The sequence below is a fragment of the Gymnogyps californianus genome, chromosome 2 (assembly GCF_018139145.2).
Source record: "Gymnogyps californianus isolate 813 chromosome 2, ASM1813914v2, whole genome shotgun sequence".
Classification (NCBI taxonomy): Eukaryota; Metazoa; Chordata; class Aves; order Accipitriformes; family Cathartidae; genus Gymnogyps; species Gymnogyps californianus.
In genome coordinates this window covers 43,507,659-43,518,560 of record NC_059472.1, presented here as the reverse complement: position 1 = coordinate 43,518,560, position 10,902 = coordinate 43,507,659, and positions in this window count along the sequence as shown.

Genomic DNA, 10,902 nt, shown 5'->3' with positions numbered 1-10,902 from the left:
GAAACACTAGCCTAAGCCTTTGAGGAGAAGGGAATGCTTACTCTGGTCCACTGGTAGGGAGCTCCCACACTTTATAATTCATAACTCAGTAATCTCTGCTAACATTAGCTACATAATTAATATTTTTCAAAATCAGCATGGGGCCAGACACTTTCTTCCAAAGAAGACTGTAACACTCTGTCACCCCCAATCCAGCAGCCCAGTGCTAAGAGTTTTTCCCCCATCCCATCAGTAGGAGATGCAGCATCCAATTCTCCATGTTGCTTGTAAAATTTCAAATGTGCCTTTCCTCCTGTCCAATGTTTTTCACTGCTTGTGAACCTAATCATCCTCCCTTGTGCCAAAGGGAATAGCCATTGATTTAGGGTGACTTTAGTTTCTTACAGCTTCTCCATACAGAGCTTTGTAGCCTTGTACAGCCAGAAACTGGAGACAGAAAGGTCCTAAAGGTGTCACTGGAAGAGAGACAGGGATACCCATTTCCCCTTGTAGGTGAAACCACTGATAACCAGCCTGTGAAATCATGTCCCTCCTCTTGCTGGCTCTTTAAGTATTCTAGGAAAACAAGACTACCTCACTGGTAGGGACTGACACCTACCTAATCTCACAGAATGATATATAGCCCAAGTAATGTACAGCCCATTGGTTATAGCGCTTACCCTGATGTTGTACATTTGCATCTCGTGAGAGAGAGAAGGTCTTAAAGTCAGGTCTCGCATATTGTATGGAGGTTTTACGCTGTAACGCAGCACTTTACTGGGAAAAGGTGACAATATTGATTGCTTTTTCAAAATAGGATCATTACTTTTTGGACAACCAAATGAATGATTTAGACATGCCTCTTGGATTAAGAACTTAAGGAAATACATATGTTGAAGCACTTTGTTAGTACATTCCATCAATTCACGGGGACAAAACAGACACTGAGGAGTTGAACATTTAGGTAGCCCTGGGCCTACTCAGAAGCTGAAATGGAAACCTGGGAATCCAAGGAACATAAGCATCTACGGGAAATAGGAACTCCTATGATCAGGCAACATGTCAAATTCTTATTTTTTTAAAATTGTGACAGCTTTGCACATAAATATGTAAATGAGAAATTCAAGACAACTTGGATACTTAAGTAATTTCTGTGATATTAATCTTTATCTTACAGTTGTTAATAGAATGAGACTTTCATTAATTCAATGAACGTTATCCTCAGTATGGACACACAAGGTCTTATTTTCATAGTATCAAGGCTGCTATATCTCATGATGTTCTGAACAAAACAACTCATTTCAGAAGCTCAGAAAAAAGTCTAACCTTCCACACCCCCAAAGTTGCCCTTGACTGTGGTTCCTGATAGTAGAAGGTAGAAGAAATGAATCAACTTAAGCTCCCCTCTACCCCACCTCCAAATTACCAAAATTCTTGGAAGTTCATTAAACTACGAATATTCAAGCCAATTTCTAAATCAACATTTATATTTTCATAACACCATCTGAGAGCATATTTTTGTGATTTATCTGTTGTTGAGAGCTACCCATCATCATTGTTATCTAATGGACCAAGACCTTAAAGAAGCACACACAGTGAAGCTAATTACCGTTAGCATCTGGAAACAGTGGTGACAAGAACATCAGAAATCTTAGGACATGTATTACATAGTTAGAGAATGATAATGGTTTGTATCTAAGTTTGTATCATATAATTTATAACAATTTCAGCTGGGAAAAAAAGAAAAAGAGACTGAACTGCTCAGTAGTCTTCTAAGGCAAAGAAAAGTATGTATGTCTTAAGTGAGGAAATGCAGAGAAGTTGCAGATATAATTCATTCCATGGTTTGTTTATATTCACTCATTATACAGAGGTAAACTAGCCTTCCTTATGAATATTCAGCATATAGGTTTGTCTCTCTTCCTCCATGCCTGATGCTGATGCTCAGCTTCCTGATTACCAGGAACACCTACTTTTGAGCACTGTTCTGAAATCAAATCCAGTGAAGGAACTAACCAACATCAGAAGACTTGAAGGACAACAGATGAGAGAGAGATAAGTGGAGAGGGCCAAAAGGCTGCAATTTTTTCCTGGTCCTGTGGCCAATGGGAAGTTGGCAAATAGGTACTCTGACTTGGTCGTGCCTCAGATGTGCAGGATATAAATAGGAGACAAGGGGGAAAGACCTCAACAAGAGGTCTTTAAGGAGGAAGTAGATGAAATGCAACCAGACACGTTCACTGTTCATGTGCTCCAAGATCCTCTTCTCATCACAAAAGTATCACAAGTCTGAGGACCTCATGAAACACACTACAAATGCATTTGTGCTCAACACTCCATGAAGGATTTTCCAGTTTATGTCCCCAGAGTACAATGGGATTAGCTCAAGGTACAAGCTGGGCCACCATGTTTCTTCATCCTCCTGTGACATTAAGATATCCTGCCAAGACATTAAAAAAAAAGATAATGGAGCTAGCAGAGCATGAGTATGTGCTGGAGGCTCTCTTTGGGTCTTGTCCAAAAGACTGTCACATGGCCTACAAAAATGATGTGCAGGAGTGGAGCTGAGGACAGAGATGCTCAAAGATCAAAGGCTTAGGCAGAAGGTCTGCCAGGCTGGCGTGTGGGTTGGGTGGGGGCTACCCCTTGTGGGTAAGGAGTATTGTGCAGGTTCAACGAGGACTTCACTTGTGGAGCAAAATGGGATAAGGTGGCTGGACCATCCCATGCACTGGGCAAGCAGTGTGGGTTCTACCTTGTCTGCCAGCTGTAGGAGTCTGCAATTTTGGCAGTGCACACCAGGATCACCCCCACATCACCAGTGGATCTCCACCTATCTGTGGTAAGAAAGGGAAGTTGTGCAGCAGGGTCTCTGCTAGGACATCCACTCACTTTGGGGCCAGAAGAGTCATGGTTTCTCCTAAGAACACTGAGGTCTTGGCCAAAGATTGAAATCTAAGAGATGCTTCTGCGGGGACCCGTCAAATCAAAGGATGTGCCAGTCATATCACAGCCCTCAGGAGTGGCAAAAGAAGGTGCTTTCTGGGATGTACCATGTGAGACTGCTAGCTCAAGCCAAAGGGACAACCTGTTAGTTCAGCTCAGTAAGCAGTAACACCCTCCCTCCCAACATAGGAGGCAAAGGAAGGACTTGGTGGTGGTGAAAGAGTTGGCCAGGCAAAGGGCAGCCCTGGCATGTGCCTCATCAACAGGCCTGCACAGGACCCAGCTTCACCAAGTACTCTGCAACAACACAGAGAGCCTGGAAGGACCAGGTAAGTAGAGATCCAAACTGAGCACCTCCACAGTACCCATGAGATATTATGATACATCTTGTCAAACTTCTTCCCTGACCAAGGGACAAGAAGATAAGCAGCAGACAGTCCTTATACGTCAGCTGGAGGAGGCCACAGGTCAGAAAAAAAAGTTGTTAGAAATACTCCAGCCCAGAAATTGATAGGTCTGATCTGAGAGAATTATTTTCCCAACACATAAACATTCTTCAGCAGTATGGCCTTTCCTGCAATCTCATAATTTCCTCTGAGGATCAATACTGAATGCCAGTTCCTTGGGTTGGGAAAGTTTCTCTCCTTTAGTAAGAGAATGTCCTCCTGCATGAGAGTGGGAGAACTAGTTCAAACAGCAGCAGAGTCCAAGGCCCACACATCTCAGAAGTCACAGTAAAACCCTATAGTCTGCTTGCCAATGCCCAAGGACTTTTTAGTAGGCATTTGGCAGCAAGCTTCAAAGAAAAGTGGGAGCTCCATTGTCCCAGTTCTTCATACTGACCATTGCAAACCTATGCCATAGGACCTATCAAGCACTACAATGAATGGAATATGAAAAGATGGGGTGCACATCCTCTCCAGATCTCTAGAAGGACTGCCGTCTTTTCCTAGAGACAGGTATTATATTTCTTGGCACCTCTGTTCTTCTCTAAGGCACTGGCATGCAGGCTATGGTCCACAGATACATATCCCAAAGAACATGGACACACAGCTGGACAAAGGCACCCCAAGCCTGATGCACTTCCAGCGTCTGGAGCTCATGCTACTTCTTATATTTGCTGCATGAGTTGTAAGGGAAGATCAGAGAGATACCTCTGAGAGAGATGTCCTAACACCACATCTCACCACTGGATGGTTCTGTACAAAGTCATTCCAAAAGAGTCTGCTGTTCATGTTCCCGACATCCTACCACCTTTGTTCTAAGGTAAAGGTATACCTCTCCTCCACACAGGGGAAACAGAACTCCCAGAGGATCACTACAAAGCCCAAACCCTTGACATCGACCCTGCTGAAAAGCCAGTAGGTCAGCCTTACAGCAGAGAAGGGACAGCCACTTGTCACAGACAGGAGGTTGGAGAATTTTCAATTGATTGTTTTTGCCTCTCCCCCTTGTGAAAGATGGTTTTAGAATTGCTAGGTATTGCCAGTGCATCCCCCTTGTATGACTTACTTGCAGATATATATAAACTCATGTTTATACATGAATACATGTGTCATTCAAAGACAAGTTTCTCCTCAAACACCCATTTGCACAACTCTTTTCTGAAGGAGCAAGGAAAAGATACACATATCGTTAAAATGAAATGGTTTCTAGGAATATGTTTGTCCCTACAGTTCTTCACACATTTCCAAAGGCAATAAGCCCTCCAGCCTCCAGGAAGGCTGCATTTGTTCTTAGGTTCCTTCCAGGAACTCCACACACTTCTAAACCACACTGCTGTGGAGGTAGATAGCATCACACTAGCTCCGAAAAAAACCCTAGTATTTGCTCAGCATAAGTTCTTGCTCAGCACAAGCTACCCATGGGAGTCTTTATGCAACTATTTAGACCACTTGTGGCCTGCACTAAGTTCCCTACTGTCCTGGGTATGCTGCATACAGGTTGGCAAATTTCATTACAGCTCTTATAAGCTCCAAGTTCTCCAGCTGTGAGAAAAGCATGCAAAGGAGAAAACGTTTATGATGACCAGCGATGCCCAAACTATTCAGCTGGAAAGGAAACATAGTCCACCTTTAGTGGTGTAGGTGGCCACTCCTGAGCTTCTTGTCCACAATCGGTGTGCACAAAATGAAGCACAGTCAAGCTGTGTGTTAAATTTGCCCCTTTCTGAAAGTGTCAGACTGACAGTGCCATGTCTTCAGGGTGTATGTCCTGTCAGTTTAATTCCCCATCTGCTCATCACCAAGGAAATCCATGAGGTTCACCTCAGACTGTCTGCTGTGGCAAGCAGCAAGGATTTATGTACATAATGTGTAATGCACGTACTATGAACCTGATGTGAGAGTGACTAGAAAATGTCTTTTGCCATCACAGCAGTTCATCAGTCCTGTAGCAAGAAGAGGGACCTTCAAGAGTGATCCAGCTGAGAGTCTTCCTCATAGACCTCCAACCAAGCATCCTGATGTGAAGTGTTGGAAAGATTTAATGCTTTAAAGCCCCACATTTGAAATTTTTCTCTGCTAGCACTTCAAAGTCAATTTCGCTCTAACCCCAAAGGAAATCTCATTTACTGTGTTGAAATCACTAAATATTATCACAGAACCAATTCCTCAGAGTTTACAGACAGCTGGTATTTCTACTCACCGATCCATTTTCAAGTATGAATTACCAATAGACTCTGGGAGGAAAAAAAAAACAAAAAAAAAGAAAAAAAAAGAAAAAAAACCGAAAAAAACCCCAGCAAATTTAACAGGGAAGAATGTGTAATTATGAAGCCTTCACACAGGCAATGGTTGCCAGTAACATGAGACACCAGAAGTGATAGCTTATTATGTGGTGAACTTCTGTATTCCTTTGGAAAACCATCCTTGACATAACACCCCCCCGTCCCCCCCCATATATACTGAAAGTTCAAAATGAATGTACTTAAGTGCTTCTGTGGGTCACCTGTAGGGACAATTCAGACTCGAAAGCCTCACTGATGACTTACAAGTTTTGCTCAGCTAGCCAGCGTCAAAGAAACTTTTCCACAGCTTCAGCAGTTTTTGCAAGTTCATGGCAACAAACAGCAGATCTTCTGTGACTAAAATAGCAAAGCTATCCATTACTGTATATTCAGTTTATGGCATATCATAAAAACTTGACAGGTTTCAACACAGCCCACAGTATTCAACAGTCTTTTGCCTGCAAATTCTGAAGCAAATCCTGCATCCTTCCATGAGATTTCCCATTTCAGCTGGGGGCTTGCCCAAAGAACTGCAGAATTTGGCCTATGAAGGAAACATTTGGCCTATGAAGGGTTTTGTCTCTGCTCACAGGTTTAATTAATCATTAATGAATAATTTTGTTTTCTTCTCTTAATTTTGTTTTCTTGTCTTATTTTTGTTCCAAAACCATGTATCATTTCTAACCTCTTAAAGAGAACTATAACAAGCTGAGTCCCCAAAATTTCATTTTACCTCAGTATATTTAAAATACTGTGGAGTTCTGTGTTTGCAGTGATTAAGGATAAGCATTTCTTTTTCTTAAAGAGATCTTTTCTCTGCCCAGTTAGTGGTCAGACACATCAAAAGCCCAGTGCCTTTGAGATATTTTCTCATGTCATAAGGTGGAGCTCAGTGAGTACAATTAAACACCTGCCTTCATGTAGTTTACATGAGAACTTTGCACCTGAAACAATGACTAGCTGGAGCAAGCCTCTCAATCTGAGGATCAAAAATTGCTCTTGACAAAGCTTTTGGATTTGTTTTGATTTAAAGAAATGGGACTTATCCATATAGTTCAGGAATTCTTCAAAATAGTTTAAATTTTTATCCCAATTACTTCAAGTGGTTCTTTTTCAACCAGGACAACATTTGTGTGCCAACTCTTTGCAAGAGAAAGAAGAATTGCTCCTTTTGCACAAAGAAGTATGAACAAGTTAACAAAGTACAAGTAGGATCTGGTCTCATGTTATTTTCACTTGCATGTTTCTACTCTGTATAGCAGTAATAGGGAAGTACCTCCCAAATAAAGCAGATACCATGCAAAAGTCTATTTCACCATGAATGACTGGGAAGACAGTTTGGTAGTGAAGCCAACATCTACCAGCTGGTGCAGTCTAACAAAAGGGGTTTCATCAATTTATGTCTAATCCTCAAAACTCAAAACAAAGTGAAAAATATCCTAAGGTAAATCATTCCTCATTTGGCCCATAACAGACTTAATGTAATGATTAGCTAGAAGCAGAAGTAAAATAAAATTTGCTAAGAAGAAAAAAGACTTTTCAAGACTGTGGTGCAGGAGAGGAAGATGCGGAAAGGAAGAAGGGATAAAGTTTGTTTTCCCACCACCTGCATATTTCTACCTGATTAGTCCATATGGCTTTGAACATGCAAACTGAACCTAGACCAAAAGGAAATAGTTTGTGAAAAGAAAATATGTTTCCTAACAAACAAAGCAATAGCATCAGCTATCATGCAAATCCAGGTATTCCATTGTGAGCCTAGGGATCACGTCCCATAAGCGTACTTCTTGCAACAGAAAGGCCCTTAAGTTCTTTCAAAAGCAACAGGAGCCAAAAATAATGTATTTAGTGTACATCTATTTAAATTTAGTTTAAATCACAGTTTCTGTTTTGAAGCTAATGTCCCAGTTGTACCCACTTACCATTCTTAGTTTCAGTTTGCAATCTCAGCACGTGAGCTGCATTCCCTTCAGATGAAACTAAACTGGAAGGTGAGCTCAGGAGCACACCTAGAAGTAGTAATGGGTGTTCAGCCCAGTTTATCAGTCTAGAGCTAGACTGTGTACAACGCATACAGCACAGGCACTGGCTTCTCAGTGCCGCTTCACTCTGTGAATTGCTCGCTGGTTGCCAGTGCAGATATTGTGTTACCAACATTGCATTTAAATCTCACTTCAAGCACGGCTGCTCAGAATTGCAGCCCTAAAAATCCTCACAGGATTCAGCAGCAGGTAACTTCAGGAACATGGTGGTCAAAATCTAATGTCTCTTTCTATGCCCAGAAATGCCTCTGTGCTCAGGACATTGCCCTTGGCAGAAGGAAGGTGCTCTTCATTAGCTACAACAACCGTTTAGCCCAAGCCACACCAGGCTGGACAAAGCAGAAGATACTTCCAGTTTGGTGCTTTTAAAAGCAATAAGCTGTTTACAACAAATTCATCACCTTCACAAAACAAGCAGACAAAGCTTTTATTTGGTTTTCTGTAAGCATCAGGATAGAGCTGGAGCTAACCTTATGCCTGCCAGCATGCTAGCAGGATATTTGATAAATTATTAAGTAAAGCATATTAAAAAACCAAACTATTAACAACCTCCAAGATTAGACGCAAGACCAGGAGCAAAAGTCCTTTCTCCCATTCTCTCTGTCTTAACACAAGGTAGACTCTTGACAGGTATAGTCTAATGTAATCTAATGTAATTTAATCTTTGAATTTGAAACAATATAGTTACATTAACACAAGCACCAAATTTAACGCTTACTTCCTATTAAGAGTAGTAATATTCAGATTAATTTAATGTCAATAAATATTGATTTAATTTAAATCAAATTGGACTGCAATTTTACCCATATTTCAATTACATTATTGCTTTGCAATATCATGATATAAATAGCTCTACTAGCGTAGAGGAAAATACATCTTTCACCTGCTCTGGACATTAAATGCCATTGAAATCAGTCTAACTCCTTGCAGAATAAAATTCTCATTAATCTGCATGAGGATACCATAATCTCTCCATTCAAAATTCAGCTATACTTTATGTCCTAGACAGATATTTGACAGTCATTAAGGTAAGCACTCATAATTTATAATGAGTAGGCCTGAACATGCAGTATTTACTGGGTCAATGCTGATAGATTGATAGATTCCCATCTATATAACAGCCTATCAGTGCTTGTCTGATTTTATTTATTTTTTCACTTAACTTCTCAAATTCGAATTCAGTGCAAAAATGTCTCAGAAACCCATCTTTCTATATAATCTTTTACATATTCTGGCCTGTTGCTAGAGCATCTGTTGAAAGTGTTGGCCAACAGTAAGACACACATGTTTTCCTTTCATCTCTGCCATAGCTTTATTCCAACACTGTTTCTATTTTAGCAGAAAAGACACTATTCCCATTTCTTGGGCAAGAATGCCTCTTCTTTTCCCATGCCTAGAAGCTCCTACTATCTGTGAAATCACTGCTTCGAAGCAATAGCTGGCTACGTCGGGTGACAGCAGGGACTCAGGGAAGCAGCACTGGTGACTGAAGGAAGGTGTAATGACAATTTTATCCTTCTGCGCTCTCTTCCCTCTGCTGCACGCTGTTTCTCTCTAACCTTCTCGGTACTCCCACACGCTTTCCTGCTGAGCTTTTCAAAGTGCTCCTCATCTTTTCCATGCTGTGGGGGCACAGCTTGCGGTTTTAGGCCAGGATACACTACGCTGGTGTGTTTACTTTGAGAATCTGGAACGCACCGAGCTAAATTCACATCTCAGGTTAACTCCATTGATTTCTTTGTTTGGCTCAATCTATCAGGCACACACACACAGAGCTGTTTTTAGGGCTTTCCACCCTCCTTCTCCAGCTGAAAGGATTTCTTTCAAACTAGCTTTGCAGTGTTACTGAGGATATTCAACCCCTCTGGTAACAGAGACTTTCAATTTTCTCTTAACATTCCATATAATGGGTCTTGAACTGATATAAAAATATAACTGGGAAAAAACAAATTCACCAGTAATGTGTATTCACAATGACTAGAAATTATAGCAAATTCACACTGCCTTAATCAAATCATTTCAGCTGATAAAAAAGAGCAAAGATATCTAAAACCCAAATAGTATCAACATTATGAAAAGTTTACTTTTTTTCCTTCAGGATAACCAAAATATTTATAAACCTTTTTTTAAAAAATGGCAGTGTCTATCCAACCAGAAAATTTATCACAGTGTTTAGTTTCAGTTAGGACAGTACATTTAATCCACTTATTTTTCTCCTTTTCAAGAATGAAACGTCACAAAATTTCACATTTTTTTATAGTTCCAATCAGAAAATACTTGGCAAGGGAAATAAAAAAGTAAAAATCACTGGGATCATCAGATAAATCAGCTTGTTAACAATTAAAATACATTCCCCTTTTCTGTCCATTTTCCAAATAAAGTCATTAGTAAGGCTGATTAGAAACTATAACTCAACTGAAATTATTACACTTAGAATTCAGTTTGTTGCAAACTGAATTCAGTTTTTGACAATATTAATTGTGAATAACACTACTGGCTTTTCCTTGGTTTAATGAAATAGTCGTCTTTTGTGATGTTGCCTTTTCCATTTCATTTTTCCTTTGTAGCTGATTCATTTTCCCAAACTGATGGGTTTAGAAGACAAAAGCTTAACAATTATTTTAACCTATTAAGCTGAGAGTAGCTCTCTCCTTTGACAAAATCCCATCTCCCTTCTCAGAGGAAGACGCTGCTTTTACCTGACTGCAAGAGAAAGGGCACTTGGGTCTATTCACAAGGCATAGCCACTCCTGTTAACTGGCAGAGGAGGCTAGAGGCCCTAATTTTAGCTGTCCCCTTCTCCCCAGGTAAATCCTTCCTTGCCTTCTATTTGCCTTTTGAGGCTGGAAACTGCTGGAGTCTATTAGTAAAACTGCTGGAGTCATCTCTTGTTATTATTGAATAAGGCACCGCTGCAAAATTAAGCCCTTGGGTCATTTTTCTCTTTTAAACTGCACGACAGAGCCAGGTAGCCCTGTTCTGGGGTGGGGCTTTCTGTTCTCTGACTTCTGCCGTCATTATTATTCCCCTGCATAAATACAGCCTGCATGTGTTGCTGCCCTGTCTTCTCACTATCTGTCGCTTGTTCACAGAGAGAGTAAGGGAGAAACAAGGAAAGGCTTGGGTCTTTTAGAAAGGTTTATGCATTCAGTAAAAAATAACAGTTCCTAATTGGAAGCAACTGACTCAGCCATCCCTGCTGATGTT